General features: G+C 42.7%; 1 long non-coding RNA gene across 1 annotated transcript in view; it reads left to right on the forward strand.

Annotated features, from left to right (window-relative positions):
• Positions 1-27,076, forward strand: part of LOC110256948 — a 251,790-nt gene that overhangs the window by 223,678 nt on the left and 1,036 nt on the right. Inside the window, exon 3 of the long non-coding RNA XR_002339032.1 lies at positions 13,098-13,184. This is a non-coding gene — a long non-coding RNA (uncharacterized LOC110256948). The remainder of the gene's footprint in view (positions 1-13,097; positions 13,185-27,076) is intronic.

Consider the following 27,076-nt stretch of genomic DNA (forward strand, 5'->3'; position numbering starts at 1 on the left):
TTTTAAAAGGTTATTTCTCACTGTAAATAGAATACAATCTTATTAAATAGAATCTGAAAAAAAAAAAAAATCACCCACATATACCCCGCACACAAACATTGTTCCAGTCCTTGTGGATTTCTTTTAACCTTTTCCCTGTTATAAATCAGTTTATTTAAGATTTATGTCATTGTAACTACAGTATTTAGGCAATTTTACATCCTGCCTCTTTCACCTTATATATTGTGACCTTTATCCCTGTTATTTTATGGTATTTGTAAACATAATGTTTAATGGCCTCATAATCTGTTATTAAGTGAATGTAGGATAGTTTGCTGAACCAAGTCCTCTTCAAGACCTATGGGTTGTTTCCAGTTTTTGGAAGAGGTTGTTACCCAGCTAGCCAGAGGAGCAATCTGGCTTGGAACTCTGATCTAAATTTGTGTTTTTCTCCTTTCCAGACTGCAGATAGGCAGCTTATGTGTGTGTTCCATACATCGCGGCCACCAGGAGTCTTGCTGCTTTATTTGAAAAGCCTTGACTAGTTTGACAGATCACAAATGGGATTTTGAATTAACTTGCATTTCTTTTGATTACTACCCCGACTCTTTATGGTTCCCCATATTTTGTCAACTAGTTGTACTTCCCTCATTATGCAAATTTATTTCTCAGTTTACCTCTTTATTTTGTTATTTTATTGCGCTATGTACAGAAGCATAAAATTTGTATGCAGTTACATCTACGTGGTTTCCCTTTGTGTCATTTTCTAAGCTTTCAAGCTTAGAAATTCTTCTTCACTGTAGAAGTTTGACATTTAGTTTGATTGCCTTTTGGTTTCCTTCTATGGCTGAAATCCTTTTATATTTACTCTTTAGCGTACCTGCCCTGTGTTTGGGTGTGTGGTGTGAGAAATGGATATGAATTGTTCTTGTTTTCAAACTGTGAATCTATTTTGTTGACTGAATGCCTCTTCTGATTTGTGATGTCTTCTTTATTATATATCAAAAATTTCATTATTTTTTATTTTTTTATTTTTATTTTATTTTTTTTAGGGCTGCATAGGGGTTGAATCAGAGCTACAGCTGCTGGCCTACACCACAGCCATAGCAACGCCAGATCCGTGCCATCTATGCCACCTATACCACAGCTCACAGCACTGCCGGATCTTTAACCCAGTGAGCGAGGCCAGGGATCGATCAAACCTGCATCCTAAAGGATGCTAGTCAGATTCGCTTCCGCTGCGCCATGATGGGAATACCATATATCAAAAACTTTAAATTGCAGGTTTAAGATATTTTTTGTAAAAAATATACTAAAAGCCATTGGGTTTAGTTACTTTTATTTATGTATTTTTGCATCGTAGAAAGTTATTTTGACTAGAAAATTATGTGACTTGCTTTGGAGTAAAAGAAGTTGGGTAATTGTGGAAAACAGTCTGAAGTATGTGGGGAATCTAAAAGGAGCAAAATCTATACACCCTGAATGCTTACCAGAATCATCTAGGGAACTTAAAAAAATTATAATCTTAGATTCCACCACCAGAAATTTTCATTCTGTAGATTTGAAGAGATGCCTGAGCATCTCTGTTTTTAAAATGTTGCACAGAGCATTCTGATTTGTACCCTGACTGAGAAACATGGTCTAGAGCAGGGGTCAGTAAACTGTGGACCACATGTCACATCTAGCCTGCCACCTGTTTCTGTATGGCCCATGATCCAACCATTTACATTTTTATTTATTTTTATTTTTTATTTTTGTCTTTTTAGGGCCACACTGCGGCATGTGGAAGTTCCCAGGCTAGGGGTCAAATTGGAGCTGTAGCTGCTGGCCTGCAGCACAGCTCATGGCAATGCTGGATCCTTAACCCACTGAGTGAGGCCAGGGATCAAACCCGAGTCCTCATGGATACTAGTCAGGTTCGTTATCTGCTGAGCCACAACGGGAACTCCCCATTTACATTTTTAAATGGTTGAATTTTTTTTTTTTTTTTAAATGGGTGCACTGTGGCATATGGAAGTTCATGGGCCAGGGATTGAATCCAAGCCATAGCTACAAACTACACTACAGCTGCAGCAATGCCAGATCCTTTGACCCACTGTGCTGGGCCAGGGATTGAACCTGTGCCTCCACAGTGACTTGATCCACTGCACTTGGATTCTTAACCCACTGCACCACAGCAGGAACTCTTAAAATTTTTTTTTAAAAAAGAATTGGAGTTCCCATTGTGGTACACCAGGATCAGAGGCATCTCTGCAGTGCCAGGATTCAGGTTTAATCTGTAGTTTTGATACCTGACCCAACACAGTGGGTCAAAGTTACCACAGCTGCAGTGTAGGTTGCAACTGTGGCTTGGATCTGATCCCTCGTTCAGGAACTCCATAGGCCTCCGGGCAGGCGAAAGAAAAAATAAAGAATAATATTTCATGGCATGTGAAAATAATATGAGATTCAAATTCCAGGGTCCAAAAATGAAGTTTTATTGGAATCCACCCATGTTCACTGGTTTATATATTGTCTATGGCTGTTTTCCCACTACAGTGGCAGAGTTGAGCGGTTTGACAGAATGCAAGGCCCATTAAGCCAGAAATATTTGCCTTCTGGCATGTTACAGGAAGTTTGTGAGTCCTGGCCTAGAGTACTGAAATGAGACTCAGAGTTTCTTGGTTCTAGGGCATTACTACAGTACTCTCCCAGAATGCTTAGTTGTCCATTTCAGAAGCAGAATTACTATAGTTATATCAAAGTTTTAAAGGCAAGAAACAGTGCTGAAAGAGATTATAAACTGTGGATCTTCCATTTATGGCAATAGGTGAATTAGACATCCTGAAACCCTACTATAAAATAGCCAAAATTACAGCACAGAATAGAAATAAAACCATTCTTTCAGTGCATGGCTGAACTGGAAAGAAAGTAAGGATAATTTTCAGATACAGCAAACAAAGAAGAAAAACAAGCCCAGGTAGCTGAGAGTGCACTGAAGCTGGCAGCTGCCCTAAGGGAATCTTCTGATCTCTGGAGACCATTTGTGGGTACAGGACACAAAGCCTTGGGCCGGCACAGAGCAGATAGTTGACTCGTATTGCTCCTCACTCCCCTCACCCTCCACAATACTGATTCTCTTGAAAACAACCTCCTTACTGAGAGAGTGATCTAGAAAAAGAAGGCACACACAGGGAAGCAAGAAAGAAACTTACTCTCACTATCTGTGGTTCAGGGTAAGGAAAAAAAATTCTCCTCTGAGGATTCATAACACACATATAGCCCCCATGCAGATCTGGGGCCTGGATTCACAGAATATGCAATGTATGAGGACTCTAAGAATTTAGTTTCAAGTAGTTTCAAGTTGGTAGTGCTCCAGAAATCTGGCAGCAGCAAATCTGTATCCTCTCTGAAAGAAGAAACACTCAACATGTGTCTCATATAGCTGCACATATAAAGTTCCAAAGGACGTGAACTCATGCAACAATAGGTATACAATTAACAAAATACATGAGGGACTAAGGCACTATGAGTGAGAGCCAGAGCAAACAATAAGGAGCAGAAACCTTTCCAGAAAGACTTCAGATAAAGGAAGTATTGGATACGGAATGTAAAATAGCCACTTAAAAAAAGTTTAAATGAATAAAAGAGTAAATGAAAAGTAAGTAAGGAGCAACAGACCACTCAAAATGACCAACAGATTGGGAAAAGAATGAAGTAAAGCTTCTAGAAATACAAAAACAAACAAACAAAACCCCCCAAAACCAAGATACAGTAATTACGATAGTATACAATGTCAATTTAATCCACTATCCCATTTTTTAGGAGAACAGCTGACCACCCAAGATGGGTGGTGTAGGTGGAGATAAGATAGTTTTGGAATGAACTGCAGAGAGCTCTGAAAGACTGGCTGAAGAGTTTGGAATTTATTCTCTGTGCTGTGAGGAACCACTGGCATTTTTTGAGTAGGAGTTGGGGTGGTCATGGGGGGATTCACAGTCCCGTTATATTTAACCCCGAGCCTGCCATCTTTCAGAGCACACAGATATGACTCGTCTTAAGAGACTCAGGAACCTTAAATATTGCATTTAAGTTTCAGAGTGAAAATAAAGAGTCATGAGGGGTGAGCAGCAAATCTGGCCTATCAGCAAAGGGACAGAGCATTGATTTGATGTATGCAAGCATGGCCATGGAGAGGCAGGACAAGGAAGAGTAAGAACCTAAGAGAGAGACACAATGGGCTAAGAAAGTAGAGTTTTAGAGTTTTGTGGGTTAATGGGGATTTTGGCAGGGTGAATAGGGAGGCCAGTTAATAATGGTTGAAGATGAAGGTGGGAGGGAACTGGTTGAGTAACCAAAGGAAGCTAAGTGGTTGCTGACTGAACCTAAGGATGTATCAGCACCAGTGAGTTTCCCATGGATCTGGGAACTTAAGTGGCTGGAGGAGACAGTTTCTTCTCATTCATTCTCTCCATTCTGAAGATCTAAGCCTTGATTTTATGATCATTCTTGAACTCCTTTGTCAGTATTATTTCTCTAACATTCCTTATTTTTCAAAGTCTCTCATGAACCTTTTTTTGTACATTCATGGCTCTAATTGATGTTACAATTATGACACTGCAGGTCCCCGGTGCCTAAATCTCTGCCTCCACCTTTTGAAGTCTAATCTTTTTGCAAATTTGCTCAGGCAGCTTCAGAGAGATTCTCTGATTCTGTTACATCCTATGTTTTCTGCCTGATCTTTATCGGTTAATTTCATTTACGATGGCACACAATTAATGAGACTTATTATGTTAATGAGCACAGAAGTTACTATTTAATAATTATGTTAGCAATGAAAAACAGTTACAGGTTAATTGTTACAATTACTATTAAAATAATAAGCTGAGGATTGAATTTATGTGCATAGTTCAATTAAAAAGAGGCTTAAACATAGAATTGTGAGCAAGTGGCTGGTATGTAGCAGACAAAGAATGTGTGTTTATATGTAAACATTAACCACTACTGACCTCATCAGTAAGTGTGGTACAAGAAAGATTTTGACACAAAGAGACTTTGTACAGTGTGATCTTAGATATCTTTTAAGAAAAGCAAGACTGGGAAGTTCCCATTATGGCTCAGCAGTAATGAACCTGACTAGTATCCATGAGGATGAGGGTTCAATCCCTGGCCCCCGCTCAGTGGGTTAAGGATATGGCATTGCTGTGAACTATGTGTGTAGGTTGCAGATTTGGCTTGGATCCTGCGTTGCTGTGGCTGTGGCGTAAGCCGGCAGCTACAGTTCCGATTTGACCCCTAGCCTGGGAATCTCCATAGGCCATGGGTGTGGCCCTAAAAAAAAAAAAAAGAAAAGAAAAGCAAAACTGAGAAAAATACCCCAGTTTGGAAGAACATCAGTGGATAAGATATTGGGATCTCATGATAGATTCTAATGTCAAGGTCATGAAAGTATCAACATAGAACAAAAGCTATCACCAAAGCAGGTGATTTGCCTTCTTGGTCACGAAATAGCCATTGACTCTTGACAGTTCATTTTACCTTCTTAGTATCTCAATTTTCTTGTCTATCAAAAGTGGTTTTAAAAATCTATGGAAATGAATATTTGTAGAGGCGTTGACTTCCACACACCAAAGCAACCAAAGCTATTTTCAAAAGTTGACCTAAGCTTTGCTGGAGTGTGTGTGTGTGTGCGAGCGCACTTGCACGCATGCTTGCCCATACACACGTGCAGAGGTGAGACTCGGCGAAATTCTATAATTAATCTGTTTGCAATGAGAATTCTTTGTCTGTAAGCAATTTGTCTTAAAATCTTGCAATATATGCATTGTGCATTGCAAAAGCTATTTGTTGTTATTGGCAAACCGGCTATGAGGGCGTGTCTGGGTTCAGGGAAGAAGTGTCATGATCCATAAACTCTGTCCTCCATGGTCAGCTCTTTATAGTCACTACTGATTTTTTACACTGTCTTTATAATTATTATTTTATAATTTAGTCTAAAAATTTTTTGACACATATCCATTTTACAGCAGTTTTCTTCTCTTTGTTTTGCTTGGACTCAGAGACAGTTAACCTGGGAGGGACCCTAGAGGGCATCTCATCCAACTGTCTCATTTTATAGATGACAACCAAAGCTAAGGACCAGAGGGAGGAACTTACTTGTCCATACTGGTAGGGCAGTTTGCAGCAGATTTGGAACTAGAATTCCAGCCTTTGACTCCTTGTTAAATGCTTTCTGTGCTCTAAGCTTTCTAGGACTCATCATAAGGTATGTCTAATAGGCTATTATTTTATGTTGGTAAAGCATTTTGCAATTTTTAAAACACTTTCACATATGTCATCTCACTGGACCCTAATAACACCCATGAAGAGAGACTCAACCTGTTTTGTCTGTATTTTAACTAGAAGAGAAGCCTGAAATTTTCTTGGTCAAGGTCACCTGATGAGTAAGAGTTAGCAGTTCTTCTAGAAGCCAGTCTTTCCAGTGCTGGCTAATTACTCTGGCCTTGCTCCATTTTACAGGAAGATATGAGGTGAGATAATAAGGATTCATTCCCAAAACCCAAAAGCTGCTTTAAATTTACCTTGTAAACATTTCTTCAAAATATCAATTCATCACATCAGAATTTCCCTTTGGTGTATTTTGCACTGACCTTACACAGTCTGTGCAGGAGCGAGGAAAACCAGGCTCACACTTGAGTTGTGAACAGCACCACTCTATAAGAACTGTTTCATGCATTGTTCATGGATCTGAAATCTCAGCTTTGTGATAATGGACAATGCCACAAGAAGCTCATGGCCTGAATAGGTATTAAAAGAAGGGTGCAAATAAAGGTAAGAATTTAGAAAAATAAGAATGAATCATTTGGTGGTAATGATTGCTGTACACCTATAAATGTAATAAAATTCATTAAGTAATAAAAAAAATGAAGCAGGTGACCTAGGACACAGAGGTAAAAGAAGAGGACCCCACGGCGGGGATGTGTGGGAGTTTCTGTTGTGGCTCATCAGTAATGAACCAAAATGGTATCCATGAGCACAAGGGTTCAATCTCTGGCCTCACTCAGTGGGTTAAGGATCTGGCATTGCTAGCAGCTGTGGTGTAGGTCACAGACTTGGCTGGAATCCCGCATTGCTGTGGTTGTGGTGTAGGCTGGGAGCTGCAGCTCTGATTCTACCCCTAGCCTGGGAACCTCCATATGCTGCAGGTGCAGCCTTACAAAGGATAAAAAGAAAAGAAAAGAAAAGAAAAAAAAAAATGGTGGGGATGGGTGTTGTGCCACCAGCCAATGCCTTCAGGGCTCATGGAGTCTAGGGATGGGAGGTAACTGGTGTCAGAGGCTCCAAGTTGGCACTTAGAATTACCTTTTCCCCCTGGTGTTTATTGATCTATTTCCTGATCCATTTGGGATGTCCCAGGGTAGTAGCCAAAATGAGTGAACCTTCATTTAGGTTTTTCCTGATCCTGATGGACATGGCCAGAATGAATAAAAACAGCTAATAGGTATTAAGATTTGCTTATTATGACGAAGGTAACCTTTATTGATTGGATTCCTGGCCCATGAAACTTCTCCATGTTGCTGGAAAACAAACGAACAAACAGAAAACAAAACAAATGCCCAAAGTTCTTGGGATTACTTCCCAGGCTATACAAGTGAATGTTGAGTAAATAGTAAATGATGCCAGAAAGGATCGATCACTCGGCCACTCCAATGCCATCATCGCTTGCTAGGGGTACCATTTGCTTGAGGTACAAACTTTGTGCCCAAGTGCAAAGACAGCCACAGAGGATGACCGTGTGCAGACTGGCCACTCCACACCCCGTATGTCAGTTTCCTGCATGACTGTGAAAGCCATTTAGCTGAAGGGTGTGCAGACCAAGCCTCACCAGTGAGTAGTTCTCCGAGCGAATCAGAATACGCCAATCTCAAAGGAAATGTGCAGAAAAGTGCGGGTGTGGCATTTCCAGACCCTCCTTCACTGCTAGATTCCGGGGGGCTATACAGTACTATGCCCTTTCAAAGGCAGAGGGAGAATTAGTCACGAAAGGTGTGAGAATCAGGTCAGGGTTATTGGCAGCTTGCTGGGAGGGAGGAAAAAGGGATTAGGAACAAGAGCCATTCTCTGTCTTCATTGATTTCAGAGGTTGTTTACCTGCAAGTGTTTCGGCAACTTTCCTTCTCCTTTTCAGCAGATTCACAGTGGAGGAAAGAGATTTGCTCAACGGTGGCTCCAGGAGAGTCCTGCAGAGCCTAGTGCTGCCAAGGTCAGGAAATGGAACACATGCTTTCTGCCAAGGCAATTTTTTTCTCATCAGATTAGCGGTCATGCGGGGAAAAGGGCCATTGATATGTCCAGAGGCAAGTATAGCAAGAGGAAGTAGCTGCATCCTCCCGTGTGTTAAAGCTCATGATCAGAGCAGCTTGAAATACTCTGTTGAATTAAAACGGGGGCCTGCATTTGGAGTGCCTGGCTTGAGGAAGGTCAAGTAGAATCTATGCCATTGCTTCTGCTGCCGCAGTTATCAGCCGTCAGAGGATTCACGAATTCAGCTAAGGCAGAATCGTAGGGTTTTAAATCAGCAGAAATGATCTACTTTCAGGGTGAGGATAGGCAGGATTTCCTTTGTTCTTCCAGGATGATCTGCCATATTATAGATTACAGGTCTCTGACGCAGGTGAGTGTTGCTTGAACCTCTCTGGCTGCCTGGCTCGTTTAGGAGACAACTGAGGAGGAAGTATTCTTTTATTCATCCCTTTTGTGAAGCATTTCCCGATTAAAAATGAAATCAAGCAGGCAACCAACCAATAACCCGACATTTAAAGAATCTGAACCTTTCTATTGGCAAAATCCCAATTGTGGGAGCATGTGTTTGGAAATAAATTGTCCCTCAGTATCTGGGGGGGAATTGGTTGTAGGATCTCCCCCGTACCTGGTGGATCCCCATATCTGCAGAGGCCAGGCCCCTTATATAAAATGGCATAGTGTTAATTAGCCTCTAAGCCAAGGATATCCTCCCATATACTTTAAATCAGCTCTAGAGGACTTATAATACCCAATCTAATGTCAGTTCTATATAAATGGCTATAACTACGGTGTAAATGCTGTGTAACTTTGCTCACAAATTCAAGTTTTGTTTTTTGGAAATGTCTGGATTTATTTCACCCTGAGTATTTCTGACCTCAGGTTGGTGGAATCTGAGGATGCGGGGGCCCGTGGAAAGAGGACTGGCTATCCTTGTTTTTCTTGTCCAAAGGGAGGAGAAGGTGTGAATATTATCTGGCAAATCCAGGGCATTGTTATTAGCTGTAAATATGAAAAAACAATACATACGTTTACATTCCCCTTTGAGTACAGCTAGGCATCAAGCAGGGAGGGGCTGCCCCCGGGGTGCTGTTCATGAGTAATTTCAGCAAAGGAGGTGCTCCTGGCTGCCAAAGCCTAATGGGCTGCTGGGGAGGAGGTTTGCTCTGCTGCTTTCAAGTCAGCAGGGCTACAGCACAGCTGGATGGTGGCTCACGTGCGGGGCTGGGTCTCTGCTCAGTCGTAGCCTCTGGCTCTTCCTTTGAAGTGTCCCCTTTGGAAAGTGCTAATAAGAGCTGTTACAGCCACTGCGGTGAGGGTGGGGGCGTGTAGGGCCATGTGACAATCTAAGTATCTGTGTGGCCCCTCGGTGCTTAAAAAGAAGTGGAAGCGTAACTGGATGTGGTGGACAAGGGCCAGTCATCCTTGGTAACTGTTGGGACTCCAGGGTTAGAGGTGTTTCTCTTTGAATAAAGTTCTCTGCCCCCGCCTAAAGGTGGGTGTCTCCACTAGAGGGTAGACTGCTTGGCTTGTGATCCATCCAATGCCAGGGACGTGCCTCCAGGAGGTTGTGGAAGAGAATGTCTTGGGGCTGTTGCTCTTTGGAGGGTAACTTTGTGGAGAGGTTGGCTTTCTGTAACACTGGATGCTGCAGTCTTGTTCAGGGACAGCTGGGCACCAAGAAGGCTTTGTCTGCTCTGACAAGGAGAAGGCATAATGCTTTGGCTGACACTGCGTTTGGTTTAAGGTCTGGGAGTGCGTGAGGTTCCTAGACATTTTCCAAAGGGAAGCTCACAGATTGGTGGTGTCATGGTGTTGAAAGCATGACTGTAAATAGGCAGGAATTCATGTTCTCTCCCAACTGGCAGAGCAAGAAGCTGGGGCAGAGTTTCTGTACCTCCTCCTGGGCCGGGAAGCCTTGCTGCCTCTTCTGGATTCCTGGTTACATGATACGGAAAACTATAGCTGTTCATGGATGTGGCCCCTACCGCCTTTTGTAATGCTGCAAATAATTTCTCCATTTTAGTTCTGTTTACAGTGTGTCTCTGTGTGTGTGTGTTTGTATGTGCGTGCGAGGGGTCAGGGGGAAGCTTAAATTAAGCCAAATACAGAAATTAAGTGTACTAAATTTTCTGGAGTATGAATTTGACCAAAGTGTTATATAATGGCTAAATTGTATATGAACCATATTAAAAGAAAAAAGCCTAATGAATTAATTTGAGGCAGAACTAAAGTAGTACTAGTACTGTTTTTAACTTTTTAATTTCAGACTTAGAGCAAAATTGCAAGAATAGTACAGTCTTTGCAGATACCTTTCATCTAGATTCCCCAGATATTAACACTTTATCATTTTTCTTTAATCTCTCTGACTCTCTCGGTTTTGTCTATTTAAGAAAAAGTTGCAGGAGTTCCTGTCATGGCTCAGTGGTTAATGAATCCGACTAGGAATCATGAGGTTGCAGGTTCGATCCCTGGCCTAGCTCAGTGGGTTAAGGATCCAGTGTTGCCGTGATCTGTGGTGTAAGTCACAGATGAGGCTCAGATCTGGCATTGCTGTGACTGTGGTGTAGGCCGGTGGCTACAGTTCTGTTTAGACCCCCAGCCTGGGAGCCTACATATGCTGCAGGAGCAGCCCTAGAAAGGGCAAAAAGACAAAAAGACCAAAAAAAAAAAAAAAAAAAAAGTTGCAGACATGATGCCTCTGTCTATAAACTCTTCAGTGTGTGTTTCTTAAAAATAAAGAAATTCCCTTACATAACAAGACTGCCGTTATTAAAATCAGAAGATTAAAATTAACACAATACCAGAGTTCCATTGTGGCTCAGTGGGTTAAGAACCTGACGTAGCATCCTCGAGGATGTGGGTTTGATCCCTGGTATTAGTGGGTTAAGAATCTGGTGTTGCTTCAAGATGCAGCATAGTCTTCGATGTGGCTCAGATCCTGAGTTGCTCTGGCTGTGGCATAGGCCTGCAGCTGCAGCTCCAATTCAACCCCTAGCCCAGGAACATCCATATACTGCAGGTGCAGCTGAAAAAAAAATGAATACAATACCATGATTTGAGCAATGAACCTCACTCAGATTTTGCCAGTTGTCCTACTGCCCTTTATAAGCAGAATAAAACCCCAAATCATGTGTTGCCTTCAGTTGTCATGTCTCCTTATCTCCCTGTATTTTGCAACTATTTCCTATTTGTTCTTCAAAGCAATACATATTTAAAAGACAGTAGATTAAAGGAGAGAATCAAAATAAGGTGGAGTCTACCAATTTTCCTTTAATTGTTGCAATGGTTACAGAGTCATTTTTAGCTGGATATATGATTACCCACTTAAAGACTACATTTTCCAGACAGGTGTCTAGTTGTGACCCTGTGACCAAAACCTTGGGCAATAGGAGGTGAGTGGAGTAATGTGTACAACTTCTGGATCAAGCCTTTAAAGGGAAAGAATGTGTCTTCTTTACTTATATATTTTTGCAGTATGGGCTAAAGATGTGATGGTGAGATCAGGGCTGCTTTTTTGCACCATGAGGCTCATCAACAACCTTATGGTTGTGAAGCAACCGTACCAGCCCTTGGCTATCTAGATGATTACCCCACTCTCTTCACTTTTCTAAAAAATTTAAGACCCTCCCCACCCCCAAACCACCAGTCTATTTTGTATGAGTCATTATTATTTTGGGTCTCTTTCTTATAACATTTGTACCAGTAACTTGACCAGTGTAGTTATCTAAACCATGATTTATGGAGTTATTCAAATCTCTGGAATATCTGTGCCAAAGGAGGAAAAAAAAAAAAAAAAGCACGAAATTTTACACTGTTTAGCAGTATGGCAATAAAGTGTACTTGTGCAGAAATGTTTTCTTGGTAATTTTATCGACAGGAAAATTTTGTTCCCTTTATTCTTTTTTTAATTCTTTTAGTAATTACATTTTCTCATTTGCATGAGTATCAGTCAAAGCTGTAGTCTCTGTAAAATCACAAAACTCTTTGTCATGTAAATTCAAGAATCTTACTCTTAGAGGAATTCTTGGTTGAAAGGTCTGCCCCTGCAATTTCCATGTGTTGGCATCAGGTGGCAGTAGAGTTATATGTGTTCTGAGCTGCCTAGTATAACAGGACTTTCACTGATGACATCAGCATGAATTCTTGAGCAAAAACACTGGACCAAATATGATCTATTTATTTAAAAAATGCAGCACAAACTGAAGAAAGTTACTTCATAGAAAATACAAACAGAAATCTCATATACATTTTTCATGTTCTTTAGCATGACCAAGCTAAAGCATGGCCTTGATATTAAACCTGCAAAAGGCTTTATTTCCCATTTTCTATTTCTCATAAAATCACTACTAAGAATATGCTTTTTCTTTAACTGCTTTTTCAAAGAAGGTAGTTCTCTCTCTCCTAATCTCGACAAAAGGGTAGTCTTTCTGGTCAACTCAAAGGACCTAAAATTAAACTTTTCTCTTTAGCTTCTTGTTAAAAATCCTCTCTTATTCCTACAGATTTAGGAAGAGGGGAGAAAATGTAAATCTTAGCTCTTTAGTCTATTAACATATTGTGTTAATCACAGGTTAAACTACATATGGTATTTTGCCACTTAGAATTCTTTCCAAAATGTCTCTCTCAAGTTAACACAGCTTGGGAAACTACTTGACCTAATATGCATATGATAATTTTTTTTTAACTTCATTAACAGCTTTGTTTAGTACCAGGCTTACCAAGGCAACATCCAGAAGAAAAAAGGAAACAATATTTGGAACAATATTTGGAACAAAGTGGAACAATATTTGGACTAGTTTAACAATCTCAGATGATTTCCTCTTTTTTATCAACAGGGGCTACAGGAGAGAATGAGAAAGGAACTTTCTATGTCTCCAAGCAAAGTCGAGAAGAAACCAGAATTGTCTTGGTCCTAAGGGAAGGTGAGTCTGGCATATAATGGTGGCACTTGATCTCTGTCCTGTGAATGTTACATCATTGTACATGAGACTGGGGCATTTGCTCTCTGATAAATTTTATTGGGAATTACCATGTCACTTAGACTGGAAATAGTATAAATATTAGGTGCACAGTTCATAAGTTTGGGTTCTGAAATTACTGCAGGAAATTATAAAAATATAAGTGTAACTCTTTGTCCTACCCAGGGGCAAAAATATCTCCTGGAAAGTTGCTTCCTTTTTCCACATAGATTTGGGCCTATATCTCACAACCTCAATTATGCTCCCTTTTGAGTAGTTTTCTTTCTCTGCAGACTTCTATAAACGGAAAGTAATTGCATATGCACATACATAGGTATATATCTGCATCAGTGTAATCCATAGCTTCATTTATATCAAGGAACTCTCTCAAAAATGAGCCAAATTAACTGAGCTATTCATTAACAAAACATTTATTGAGCACCTACTATGTGTCTGATACTATATTAGGTGATGTGACGTCAAAGATAAAAAAGATATGGTTTTTACTTCCACAGTGTCTTCCATGCAAGACTTTTTAAAATGTGTAGAAAATAGTCTGATGAGAGACTTTAAATATTTATTGAAACTTCCACTTTACCTTTAATTCCTATTTTTTAAAAGTATGGATCACTGAGCTATCCAACAACTGCTTTGTCTTTTGTTAGACTTTTTCTTTAATACAGAAAAGTTAAGGGAAAAACTTTCAAAGTGCGAGACGGAGACTCGGCCACCTTGCTGCTCAGACCCCAAAGTGGGCAGCCCTTTTGGAAATGATAAATCCACTTATAATAGGAAGCAGTTTTCCTGGGATATTTTTGCCGCCGGGGAGGACACATTTGGCAGAATTCCCCCACTCTCAGTGTGCTTTTAAACTCTTTTCTGGATCGGAATACATTTAGACCTGACAATAATGCTACGAAGTATTATTTCTGTTCTCACTTTATAGATGAGAATACCGATGCACAGCCTGGATTAGTAACTTGTCCCAAGGTTACGTAGTTGGTATGTGTCAGCCAGGGTCCAAACACAGACAGCCAGGCTCCAGGATCTGTACTTTTAACCACTTCTCTATACATTTATAGTCTTAACTGAGGGGGGAGGAGAGTCCATAACAAGAAACACATCCCCTGTTTTGGAATTTTACTTCCATTCAACTGTCAGTAACTGAGAAGTCGATGTAGCCAGTCAGTGGTTTAGGCACCAGGGACTCAGAATTCTCCAGAACTTACTATGGAATAAGGGAGGTAGACATAGCTGCAGATAGCTTCGGTGAAAGGCAGCAAGCCACTAGAGCTATAAGAGGTTGAGAGACTACTCTGTCGGTACAGGAGGAAGCACAAGAGGAAGCAACTTGTCCTGATTTTGGTGTTTGGAAAATCTCACCTGGAGAGAATGGCTTGTTCTGTGTTAAATAGAACTTTCGTTGCCCCTCTTATTTGGAACGAGCAAGACTTGGTTCTTTCCTTGCTGGATAGACTTTGTTTTTTGCCTCTACTATTTGGGGCTAATGTGTCTCAACAGTCAGCAAATTCATAGATATGTGTGTGGGTTGATCTTCTATCTTCAGCATCATGGCCATCCCTTGATTCAATGAACTGAATGTAAAGATGCAGCTCCGAGTCCCAGGGCACTCGTCTCACTGATGAGTAACTGTGAGCTGGTGTGTATGACTTACCCAACTGAGCTTAATCATTTTGGGGGTAGAGGGAGCACCTTTCCGCCAGTGACCTTACACCAGGCACTCAGGTACTGAAAAAACAATGTTTATGAAAGGACTGAAATGCAAACAATTAACCCTGGGGATGAGGAATAAGACCCAACCACCTATTTATCATAGTGCCCTGTCCAGTACACTTTTGACCCCCTTAATGAGGAGAGAAGCTGTTCATTAAATAAATGAACCATTAAGTTGAGAACGTGAACGTCAATATAGACACAGGCCGTTAATTTGCTGGCCACTGATGCATCCGGTGCTCAGAGGACCTCAGCCCCTGCACATCCGTTACACAGCAGGTGACTGAAACGTGGCTGAAAGGGACGAGGCCAACCCAGCACGCACAATATGAGAATTATCCCAAATGAGATATTCTTCCCCTTTGAAAAATGGATGCTCCTTGGCATCCAACTTTGAAACTTTCTAAGTGATTAGGCCCCTGTGTTCTCTTTTGACTGTTTTATTTCCATTTTAAAATAGATCGTACCACTTCTTGCTTGTAATGTGGCCTAATGTTGCCTTGAAGTAAGAGGGTGATAAAGAAAGGGAGAAGAAATCTTTGATCATTCGTCATACTGTGGAAAATCTGACAGGGGCTTCAATTAACAGATGGGACCCCAGAGAATTTCTCAAGCTGATCTTCCTCCCAGTGCTCTGTCTAATTGAGCCGAGGAAAACAGCCTTCGCAGGGGCCTGGACAGCTGCCGAATGAAGCCATTGCCATTTCAGTGAGGCTAAAATCTCTGTCACACTCTGAGCTTTTTTTTTTTTTTTTTTTTTTTTTTTTTTTTTGCATGTTGATCTTGCAGGCTGTTGAAGCAGAGTGTTCGAAGGACAATGGCATTAGTGAAAAGCACTGGACTAGAATCTGGGAGACTCAGAGTCTAGCTGCTTTGGCCATGTCCATCCAGCCTGGAGATCTTGGAGGGGCTCCTTTTTGCACCTGGGCCTCAATTTCCATGTTTGTAGCTCACCTTGATTGGAGTAAATGACCTTCGGGGTCTTTCTCAGTTCTGACATTGAGTAAGTCCTTCTTGCCTTTTCTCTAAAAAGGAGCTTAAGAGGATAGGTTTAGAAAATCCTTGCTTGGGGCATTCACAACTGTTATCCTAGAAATGGAATTTTTATAAGTGCGTTTGGCAAATAGGAAGGCAGGGTGAGAGCAGTGGGGAGCAAGGAATAGAAGGATGTCTTTGCGAAGGCATCTGGGAAAATCTTCATCTTCCTTCCCCCTCCCAGGCCTATCCATTCCCCACACAATTGCTGAAGGGATCTACCGAAAGCACTAATTTGTTAATGCATTCTTTTCTTCTGATCAAACGTGCACCAAGGGCAGGGACCACATTAGTCTTGTCCAATGATGGTCCCCAGCTTTATCCAAGCACAGGGCCTTGCCCAGGAGCAATGCTCATTAATGTTTGTTGAATGAATGAAAGCATGCATGTTTAAAACTTTTCAGTGGTTAAGCATAGATTTTAGTTTCCAGATTAAAACTAAATACTTAAATTCATGAATTCCTTCATGGTTTTGTCACCCTTTTTTACAACCCTTCTGCGTATATTCTTCCTCCAGGTATCCTATAATCTCTTCAGTTCTCTGAAGAGATCTCAGTGTTTGACATTTCTGTACCTTCGTACTTGTTATTCTTCTAGTGTTCTGGTAGTTAACTGATTCATCAAAACTCACATCATATCCCAATTACTCTGGAAATCCTCTTCTTTATCTTTCTTTCTTTCCTTTTTTTTTTTTGCTATGCCCATGGCATGCAGAAAGTCTCAGGGCAGCATCAAACTTACACCACACCAGTGACCACACCAAGTCTTTAGCCACTTGGCCAACAGGGAACTCCTGAAAAGCCTTTTCTGATCTCTCTCCTCCATTTAATTTAAATGTTCCTTTGTAGGTTCCTGTGGCATCCAGTGCATGCCGTATCTGACTATTTTCCATGTTATTCTACAGTTATTTCCATCTCTAGCACACTTTCTAGAGTATAGTAAGTGCTCATTTAATGTTTTTATAAATAAATGATTCAATAAGTTAAGCTCTCAGGACTTACTTCTGACTTAAATTATGTCTGTATTTTCTCCTTTTCTTCCACATGTGAGGTCTCAGAGTCTCAGCCTGCTTCCCTGTCTTGGGGTTCTTCCACCCTTGAAAACTTGGCTAAGGTGAAGAAGTCCATATTCTCAATTCAGTCCTTTTTTGTTTGTTGCAGTGAAAAGTCCACAGCCCCTTTTTGGTTCATGTGTTGATCACTTCATGGAAATAGATAGTAACAAAAATAACAAGCGGATTCTAGAAGCTTACGGAGTTCTAAGTGGCTTCCTCCTGCTACCCTCTCCATCCTTTCCTGTGATGATAACTGGAATCTCAGCTATGCTTTTGCCCTCTGGTTTATGCTCAGACTTGGAGCTCCCCAATCCTTTTAATTCCTTTGACTTCATCTTCAGCTATCTTATGAACCCTCTTTCTTATGATTGAGCCTCTTGGACCTGAGGGTATGGTTGAGGCAATCTATGGCTGCATAGCAAACCAACCCTGAACTTAGCAGCTAGAAATAACAAACATTTGTTATCTCATATAGTTTCTGAGGGTTATGAATCCAAACATGGCTTAGTTGTGTGGTTTTGGCTCAGTGTATCTTTTGAGCTGTCAAGCTACTGGCTGGGCTGTGATCTCAGCTAAAAGCTTGACTGGGGGAGAGACCTCTTGGAGCTCATTCACATGATTGTTGCAAAGCCTCAGTTCTTTTTTTGTGTGTGTGTCTTTTTAGGGCTGCACCCTTGGCACATGGAAGTTCCCAGACCAGGGTTGAATCAGAGCTGCAGCTGCTGGCCTATGCTACAGCCACAGCAATACCAGATCTGAGCCATGTCTGTGACCTACAGCTTATGGCAATGCCAATCCTTAATCCACTGAGCCAGGCCAGGGATCGAACCTGTGTCCTCATGGATACTAGTTAGATTCACTTCCACTGAACCACTATAGGAACTCTGCAAAGCCTCAGTTCCTGCCGACTCCTAGGCCGAGGTTCTCATTTCCCCACTGGCTGTGGGCTGGGGAACTCCTTAGTCTCTTGCCACGCGACGTTCTCCACAGGGCAGCTCATAACATTGTAGTTAGCATCCACAGATGGGACAAAGCATCACCTCTGCCTTGTGCTATTGGTGATACGGACCCTGTCCTGGTAGAACGTGGGAGGCGGCTACATAAAGGTATGAATGCCAGGAGTGGGGGAGCATTGGGAGCCATCTTGGAGGCTGACTGCCTGCCACAGGCAGAATTGGGGCTTTTTTGTCTGTAATGGGAAAATAGCATTTTTGAGAACTTCCAAGCTGGATGGGGCTCCATCCAGATGGCCTCTGGTGTATTTGGGAATGATTTTCTCTATGAGTTTCTTTATTGATGCTTTGGAATTTTAATCCAAACACTTTTTACGATTTTAGATACATCATTTCAGCTGATGTAGCTTTTGACTATTTGGAAGAAAGATGAGCCTCCCATTACAATTAGGAGTGTGGAATGCAATCTTGGCCTTAAGCCATCGTATTTCCTAGGCTCCAAATGGCAAATTAAAATAAAAGTTTCTAAATTTTGCTTTATAAGCATCACATTATTTTCAGCACATTGAAGGTGGGTGTCAGGAGGGCAGAGAAGTGCCTAAGGCATGCTGAAATGATGTTTTTTTTTTTTTCCCTTTTTATGAAATCACCTGCTTCGTGGTTACTTCCACCACTTATAAATTATACGTATGTATTATTCACATAAGTGCGTTTCTAATTAGTTAGGCTAGAAGTCACCAAGAAAAGATAGTCAATGCTGTTGTTCTCAGACCTTAGTAGATAAACTGACATGACAGACACGTTTTCAAGGGACTCTCTTTTGGGGTTAAAGGGTCAGAGTGTCTTGTCATGCAGTGAGTATACGAACATGCAAGGTCTCCTGGTCTGTGCAGTCCTTCACTTTTCACAGCTCAGCTACTGGACAGTGGTTTTCCAGGTAACACATGTAGAATCCTGGGGACGGAGAGGGAGGGGGGGGAGAGGCAGTGGTGGTGGAGACTGGCTCTGTACCAGGAAGTTCCCAATCCCTCCTTTCTATCCTTTCTGCAAGTGGTGTAGCTCTGCAATTTCTTTTACACTGGGTTCCACATAACCACAGTTTAATTTGAGCAAAGATTTAGCAGCTTCAAAAAGAAAGGAAGCTGCAAACCTCCAGCCTGGGAGGCAGTAATTGAAACATCGCGGAAGGACCTCTCTGACAGGTGTGACTTTTTGGGAACCAAGAGAGTGAGCAGAGATCAAATGGATGGTTCCTCTTTGGGGGAGCCGAATCTTGTTCTGATGATGTTGCTGCTATTCAAAATGCTGTTAACTCTTAAAATTACTCTCAGAAGGCTCAGGATATTCTTCTGAATAACACCTCAATCTTCCAAAGGAGCCTTAGGCATCCCGAAGTCATGTGGAGCTTAGCCAGGTGCAGGGTTTCTCAGTGTTGGCACCATTGACGTTTTTGGCTGGATTATTCTTTATTAGGGGGCAGCCCTGTGCATTGTAGGGTGTTTGCGGCATCCCTGGCTTCTGCCCACAGGATGCCAGTGGCACCTCCCTTCACTCAATAGTACAATCAAATATGTCTCCAAACACTGGCTAATGTCCATAGCAGGTCAGAATCAACTCCGGTTGAGAATGACCAAGGTGACAGTGCCATTGAGGCCCCAAATTGAGGTTGAGTGTGAAACACTGTCCCTGCTTTTTGTGTAGTTGGTTCAGAAACTAGAGTTCCCAATGTGGCTCAGTGGGTTAGGAACCTGACATAGTGTCTGTGAGGATGCAGGTTCAATCCCTGACCTCACTCATGGGTTAAGGATCCAGCCTTGCCACAAGCTGAGGTGTAGGTCGAAGATGTGGCTGGGGTCTGGCATTGCTGTGGCTGGGGTGCAGGCTGGCAGCTGAAGCTCTGATTCGATGCCTAGCCTGGGAACTGCCATATACCACGGATGCAGCTGTTAAAAAAAAAAAAAAAGAAAGAAAAGAAAAGAAAAAAGAAACTGACTTTGAAGGCATTCTCCAAAAAGAAGTGCCAAAATAATTGGAATAAAGTTTTGGCAGTGATGGAAGAAGTGTTTCATCCCCCAACATCTTGGAAACAGCAGACTCCTTTGGTTGTAGCAGTTCTGGTATGTTTGTTATAAACCAGGCCTGATTGATTACAGATTTGTCTTATTCCGAATACAGGTGTCTTTCTCACCCAAGAAGAAACATGAAATAGAAAAAAAAAAGTGTAGTGCTAACTGCCTGGTAGTGCTTTTAGTGAAAGTTGGGAGGGAAAAGTGGGGGATAAACTTGGTTTTTGTTTTTGTTTTTTCTTTTTAGGGGCACACCTGTGGCACATGGAAGTTCCCAGGCTAGGGGTCAAATCTGAGCTACAGCTGCCAGCCTATGCCACAGCCATGGCAATGCAAGATCTGAGTTGCATCTGTGACCTACATCACAGCTTGTGGTAAGGTTGGACTCTTAACCCACTGAGTGAGGCCAGGGATCGAACCTGTATCCTCACAGACACTATGGGAGACTCTTAACCCACTTAGCCACAACAGGAACTCCAGAAACTTGGGTTTGAAGTCAGGCATTAAAGATTCAAGCAAAGGTTTATGATGGAGCCGAGATTCCTACCTTGGTTTCTCATTTTTCCTAGATATCAATGCAAACGCTTATTATCAGTTGATCATAAAACAAATATTTTGGCTTACCTGATGCTTTAAAGAAATTTGCATTTCCCCTCCTGCCCATCTCCAGGCACTGTAAGAGCAACAAAAACAATAACAGAAGAAACCTTTCTTTGAAAAGAATTTGTCCCTAATCGATTGCAGCTGTAACAGCCAGCACCACCCATGAAAGAGCCTGGGCTTTGGCTCTGTCCATATGGAGAGGCCACGTGCTGACCTGTGATCAGTCACCTTGGGGGCACTGCGGGTCGAGGGGCATCTGTTTGAAATTTCCTGTCACAACAGTGCCCTTTGCAGAAATGGCCAGGGAGCAAACAAAGATGGTTATGGGCTTTCTTCATCAGATGCCTCCTCTGATGGTTTTTGCAGAGGGTTGGTAGGAAAGGAGGTGATTGCAGGAGCCCAAATACCATATGCCTCTGGGGCTGGGCTGTCCTTGGAGCGGAGGCCCGTGTTTCCTCCCTGGGACCAAAGGCAAGAGCAGAAACACCAATAGAAAAATGCAGGTTCAGAGACCTACTGGAACCGCAGTTGCACTGGGGAGACAAATACATGGACAGAAATGTAGAATCTGTATAGGTCGGGGTGCCTCCAGTGAGAAGGGCTATGCAAATGTCTAGAAGAATAAACTGAATTTATTTTCAGGCTACTTTTGTTATGAGCTGATGTCAAAAGATGGGTTGATAGGAGTTCCCATTGTGGCTCAGCAGAAATGAATCTGACTAGTATCCATGAAGACGCAGGTTCGATCCCTGACCTGCTCAGTGGGTTAAAGATCTGGCATTGCTATGAGCTGTGGTGTAGGTCACAGATGTGGCTCGGGCCCCCTGTTTCTGTGGTTGTGGTGTAGGCCGGCAGCTCCACCTCCGATTCAATCCCTAGCCTGGGAACCTGCTGGTGGGGCCCTAAAAAGACAAAAAAAAAAAAAAAAAAAGATGGGTTGATAATGATGGAAACAGGTTTGCCTGATAGGAAACAGAATGAGACAACCTGTGGATGTAACCAGAGCTTGGCACCTAATACATGGTGGATAAGGTGATAAAAATACTGATCTTCATTATCATTAATTGCACAAGGGCTATTACATATCCCTAGATGGATTGAAAGTAAAGGAGGGAACCAAGGTAAAGATGGAGATCATTTAGGCTTTCAGGGTAAATGTGGCTTCAGTTACCCAGCTCGTGTATTAGTTTCTTGTGGCTGCTGTAACAAAACACCACCAACTGAGTGGCTTAGAAAAACAGAAATTTATTCTCTCTATTCCAGAGGCCAGAAGTCAAAAATCAAGGTTGTCAGCACAGGCTGCGCTCCTCCCACTTGCCCCCAGAGCAGATCCTGTACAACAGGCTGTGTCCTCAAGGGCGGAACAGAAGCCTGATGGAGGTAGCGAAGGCTGGAGCTGGGGCACTGATTTGGGGCAAGGTGTCCTGACAATAGCATTGCCTTGTAGTTATTGAGACTTAACACATTCTTCCCTGTGAAAGAGAAGGGGTGGATGAGAAGCTCTGAGTGGAGACGACCAGGCTTGGTCACAGACCACAGATGGGGACTAAAGGCCAGGGGAGGCCTGGCGATGACTGATTTCTTTTTTGAGAGACCAGTGGTGTGACTGACAGATGTGAAGAAGCTGGGAAGGTAACCCATGCTGGGAAGGCAGCTGGTGAATTTGCTTTTAAAATGTGGATCCTGGGAGTTCCCATTGTGGCACAGCGGAAACCAACCCAACTAACATCCATGAGGATTCAGTTCGATCGCTGGCCTCACTCAGTGGGTTGGGAATCTGGCATTGCCGTGAGCTGTGGTGTGGGTCCACAGCTGTCCCCTGGCTTGGGAACAACCATAGGCCTCACCTGTGGCCCTAAAATACATACATGCATAAAAATAAAAAGTGGATCCTGGCTTCATTCAATTGTGGAAAGCGCCTCTAGAGTCACCATGACTTAATACCATCAAGGCCAATTTTACATGTGGCTTTACTATTAAATCGTGTGTGTGTGTGTGTGTGTGTGGGTGGGTGGGTGATGTGTCAGAGTTTCACGTCATAAGCTCCTCGAAGCCTCTGTTTCAGATGGGTCTGCAGAGCAAGTTCTCCCAGCCATTTAGAGTGATGTGTGGAGCTCCGAATGATTGATTATTTTCAAAGCTAGGAAAATATACAACTTCTTATGCTTGGTCAATAATTACTGAATAATAAACTCCACCAAAGAACTTCTGTAATTTTTCAGGGACCAAATGTTTTACTTCTCAAATATCTGCTTTTCTCAGTCATTGACTGCTATTCAACCATTTAACTAGTTAATATGAGCACCCAAGATAAATAAATGGAGACCTTTTAACCCGTAGAATTCAAGTGACAGCTTGGACTAAACCATCAGTCTTCTACCAAAAGAAAACACAAAAACGACCCTTAACGAGGTTAGACACAGACATGTTTTGAGGGTCAAGTAATTTATTTTCTTGAGGGAGAGGAAGGGTAAAGAATTAAATTTTATTAATTATATGTATAATTTTCAGTCCCATTAGCAATACTGAAGAAGTGCATAGAGACTCAAATTATTATAAATTACAGAAGAGATGTAGACATTATGCGCTTTTTGAATTCAAGTTTTTTTTCTGTGTCCTGGGTCTTTGTGTTCTGACACAAAAAATGCTTTTTCTCTACAATGATTTTGTACAATTTCACTATTTCTGATCAGATGTAAACACCTAAAAATAGTGGGTTTTTTTTTTTTTTGGTTCTCTTCGCATAATTTGGAAACCCTGTCTCATGAATTTATGATTTGCACAGTCCCCCTGTGGAGGTTCAGTTTTGCAAACTACAAACACGCTGTCCCGCCCACGTGTACACACACATGCACATGCACGGTGGTATCGTATCGGAAAGAGAAAACTCTGGCAGGAAGGCGGAAGAGTAGAAGCAGAATAAAAAAAACAGGCAAGCTGAAGAAAGCTCCCCGAGGCAGCTCGCCTCATCAGTGAGACGCTTTCTTGTCATTTCCTCAGTTCAGTATTGAATGGCTCCACTGTTCTCATGAGCTTGTGTACTGACTGATTTAATAGACACTTTCGGTTGGAAATATTTGTCCCCCCCATCGTGCACACTTCCTCTCTCTCTGCCTCAGCGTCCCCCTTTTCCCAAAGCGAGTCATTAGAAACGTGGGGTGTCCACACTTGGTTGAAGTCAGTCTTGAAGAGCTCTTCATCCTGAAAGGAGATGCATTTCCAGGTGGGGAAGAGGAGGGAGGGGGTGACATGAGGGGGTGTGCCTGGCTCCAGTTTGCTCCCTGGCATTACCTCAGAAGAGACTATGTTCCAGAAGAGCCCAGTGAAGGGGCAGGCCCGCTGGGCGATTGCTCGAGGTGTTACGACATTACTAGAGGAGTTCCCATCGTGGCTCAGCAGTTAACGAACCCCACTAGCATCCATGAGGATGCGGGTTCATTCCCTGGCCTTGCTCAGTGGGTTAAGGACCTGGTGTTGCTGTGAGCTGTGGTGTAGGTTGCAGATGTGGCTGGGATCTGGTGTTGCTGTGGCTGTGGCATAGGCCGGCAGCTACAGCTCCTATTTGACCCCTCTCCTGGGAACTTCCATATGCCGCAGGTGCAGCCCTAAAAAAGACACACACACACACACAAAAAAAAGGCATTACTGGAAAAATGGGAAATAGGATCTCAATTAATTCAGGTCATCACAAGGAACTGGAGAAGTAGACAGCGCCCCCAAATGGAACTTGGGGAAATAAAATATCTCTTTCCAGTGCTTCCTCTATCTCCACAAACTAGATGCTAAACTTCAAGACTGTCAGTTTGAGGTGGCTGCAGACTGTGGGCTGCCTGTTGAGCCCACATGTCCGGGTACCACTCTGGCCACTTGCTCTCTGACCACTGCCTGTCTTGGCCCAGCAGCCCAAGTGTGTCCGGAGAGGAGACGTGGCAGGAAAGCACTCTTTTTTTTTTTTTTTTTGGCTGCACCTGCGGCATGTGAAAGTTCCCAGGCCAGGGATTGAACCCATGTCATAGCAGCGACAGCACCAGGTCCTTAACCCACTGAGCTACCAGGGAACTTCCAACCTGGACTCTTGGTCCTAGCCCCCACCTCCCAGAAATGTCAATCCAGTCTTTTAAAATTATTTCCCCATTAGATAGCAATGGCTGATACCATTATTTTCCCAAATCTGTTTTGTTGTTTCTGCCTATAACTGGCCATCATTTCCAGCTGTTCTATGTCCTATGTTCACGATCCTTGCCTCACCCCAGCTTCTCTCACCTGTCTCTCGCACCTCCATCCTTCCATCCTCCAGCCCAGCCCTCCCAATCTCTCCCTCCTCGCAGCACCCACACTGCCCTGCATCACCAGCTTCCACCGATGCCCCGCTTGTGCCGAGGATGAGCTCAGCTGTGGAATGGAGCTTGGCTGACAGACTTTAATCAGGGTTGCGTTTTAAAAGAATCCTTCCCAGACTTTGATAAGAAGTTGCTAAAGTAAAAGTGTGAGTTGTAAATTTTTATCTCTATGGCTGTTGAACTCTATGGAATTTTATATAAACAATAAACAAATATTTCCATTGTAAAAGAAATTTAGAGGAATTCCTGTTGTGGCACAGCGAAAATGAATTTGATTAGTATCCATGAGGATGTAGGGTTGATCCCTGGCCTTGCTTAGTGGGTTGGGGGATATGGCGTTGCCGTGAGCTGCAGTGTAGGTCTCAGATGCAGCTTGGATCCTGGGTTCCTATGGCTGTGGCGTAGGACAGCAAGCTGTAGCTCTGATTGGACCCCTAGCCCGGGAACTTCCAGATGTCACAGGTGCAGCCCTAAAAAGGAAAAAAAAAAAAAAAAAGAAATTTAGAAATAGTCTGAAATTGCTCACAGTAAGAACAAAAAGATGGACTGTGTGTGATTATAGGACCCCTAGTAATTCCAGGTCTGTTCGACCTGCTTTGGAAAATGTGAAAGGGCCTGTGATCCACTGAGTGACATGGGTGTCTCTGTTCCAGACGTCCACCTCTCAGCTTCAAATTAGGTCTCAAAGCAAGTGTCACGTCCTAGATCAGAGTGATTTAAAGATGTAAATGATCAGAACTCTCCCCCAAATGTTATGTGATAATCAGCTTCCGGGTTCGCCCGAGTTTGTACATTTAAACATTCCTGGAAAATTCTTGCAGGTGTGTAGCAGACCCATGAATGGGGAGGAGTCAATCATTATTGAGCTATTATGACTCAGGAGTTTTATGTATATTATTTTGTGTCATCTTTATCCAAAGTCTATGTATATGAACAAATATTAGGATTAGTGCTAAACTGCTATAGCAAATAACCCCCAAATTTAAGTGGCTTAACACAATAGATTATTTTTCCCTTGCAAGAACAGTCCAGTTTGGTTCCAGGACAATGGTATTAAAGATGGGAAGGAGTGAAAGGGGTGAGACCTCTGCTCCAGGCAGAGACTCGGGACCCAGGCTGATGGAAACCTGCCTTTTACCACATAGGGCTTCCTAGTTCTCCCCTACTGCCAACATCCATTCCAGAGGGAGGACATGAACAGAGCAGGAAGAAGGGTGTGGGTTATTTTTTTCTGCATCTGGCCTAGAAGTTACGTGTTATCATTCATGTACCCATTTCATTGACCAAGACCGAGTCTCAGGACATCCTTTACTTCCAGACTGGCTGGTACGTGTAGCTTAGCTGAGCGCCTGGGGAGTAGAGAAAACGGAACATTGGAGGACTAGCTGTGATCTTTGTCACAGGCACCAAGTGGTAGAAATGATTATTCCCATTTTTAGGTGAGGAAGCTTTAACTTATCCAGAGAACTCAGCTAGTAAGTGACTGAGAAAGGATTTGGGGGTGCAGGGAATCTTGATACCTCCACAAATTCCTGACCGAAGCATTACAGTACTTAGAATTGCCATTCATTGAGCTTCCTCTTCACGAGGATACTAAGATGCAGATTTTATCACCCCACAGGTGCCAGGCCAGGTAATTGAGGCTCAGAGCTGTTCCGTTAACATGTCCAGCTAGAGCGAGGTAGAACTGTGATGCAGAATCCTTTTTCCAGACTCTACAGCCTGTCTCTGGATACACACCTAGAATACTTCCTAGCCTGCCCCCTTTAGGGACTCAGCCCTGGATTCGAAACGGCAGCCTGATGGAGGCCGGGGGGAGGGTTGAATCAACTAATTTACCGTGAACCTTCCTTGAGTACATTTTGCCCTCTATTAGGCATGACTTTGGTCTATTCCTGCTGTTTTAAAAATCAATTTTCCGGAGTTCCCGTCGTGGCGCAGTGGTTAACAAATCCGACTAGGAACCATGAGGTTGCGGGTTCGGTCCCTGCCCTTGCTCAGTGGGTTAACAATCCGGCGTTGCCGTGAGCTGTGGTGTGGGTTGCAGACGCAGCTCGGATCCTGCGTTGCT

The sequence above is a fragment of the Sus scrofa genome, chromosome 15 (genome assembly GCF_000003025.6).
Source record: "Sus scrofa isolate TJ Tabasco breed Duroc chromosome 15, Sscrofa11.1, whole genome shotgun sequence".
Classification (NCBI taxonomy): domain Eukaryota; kingdom Metazoa; phylum Chordata; class Mammalia; order Artiodactyla; family Suidae; genus Sus; species Sus scrofa.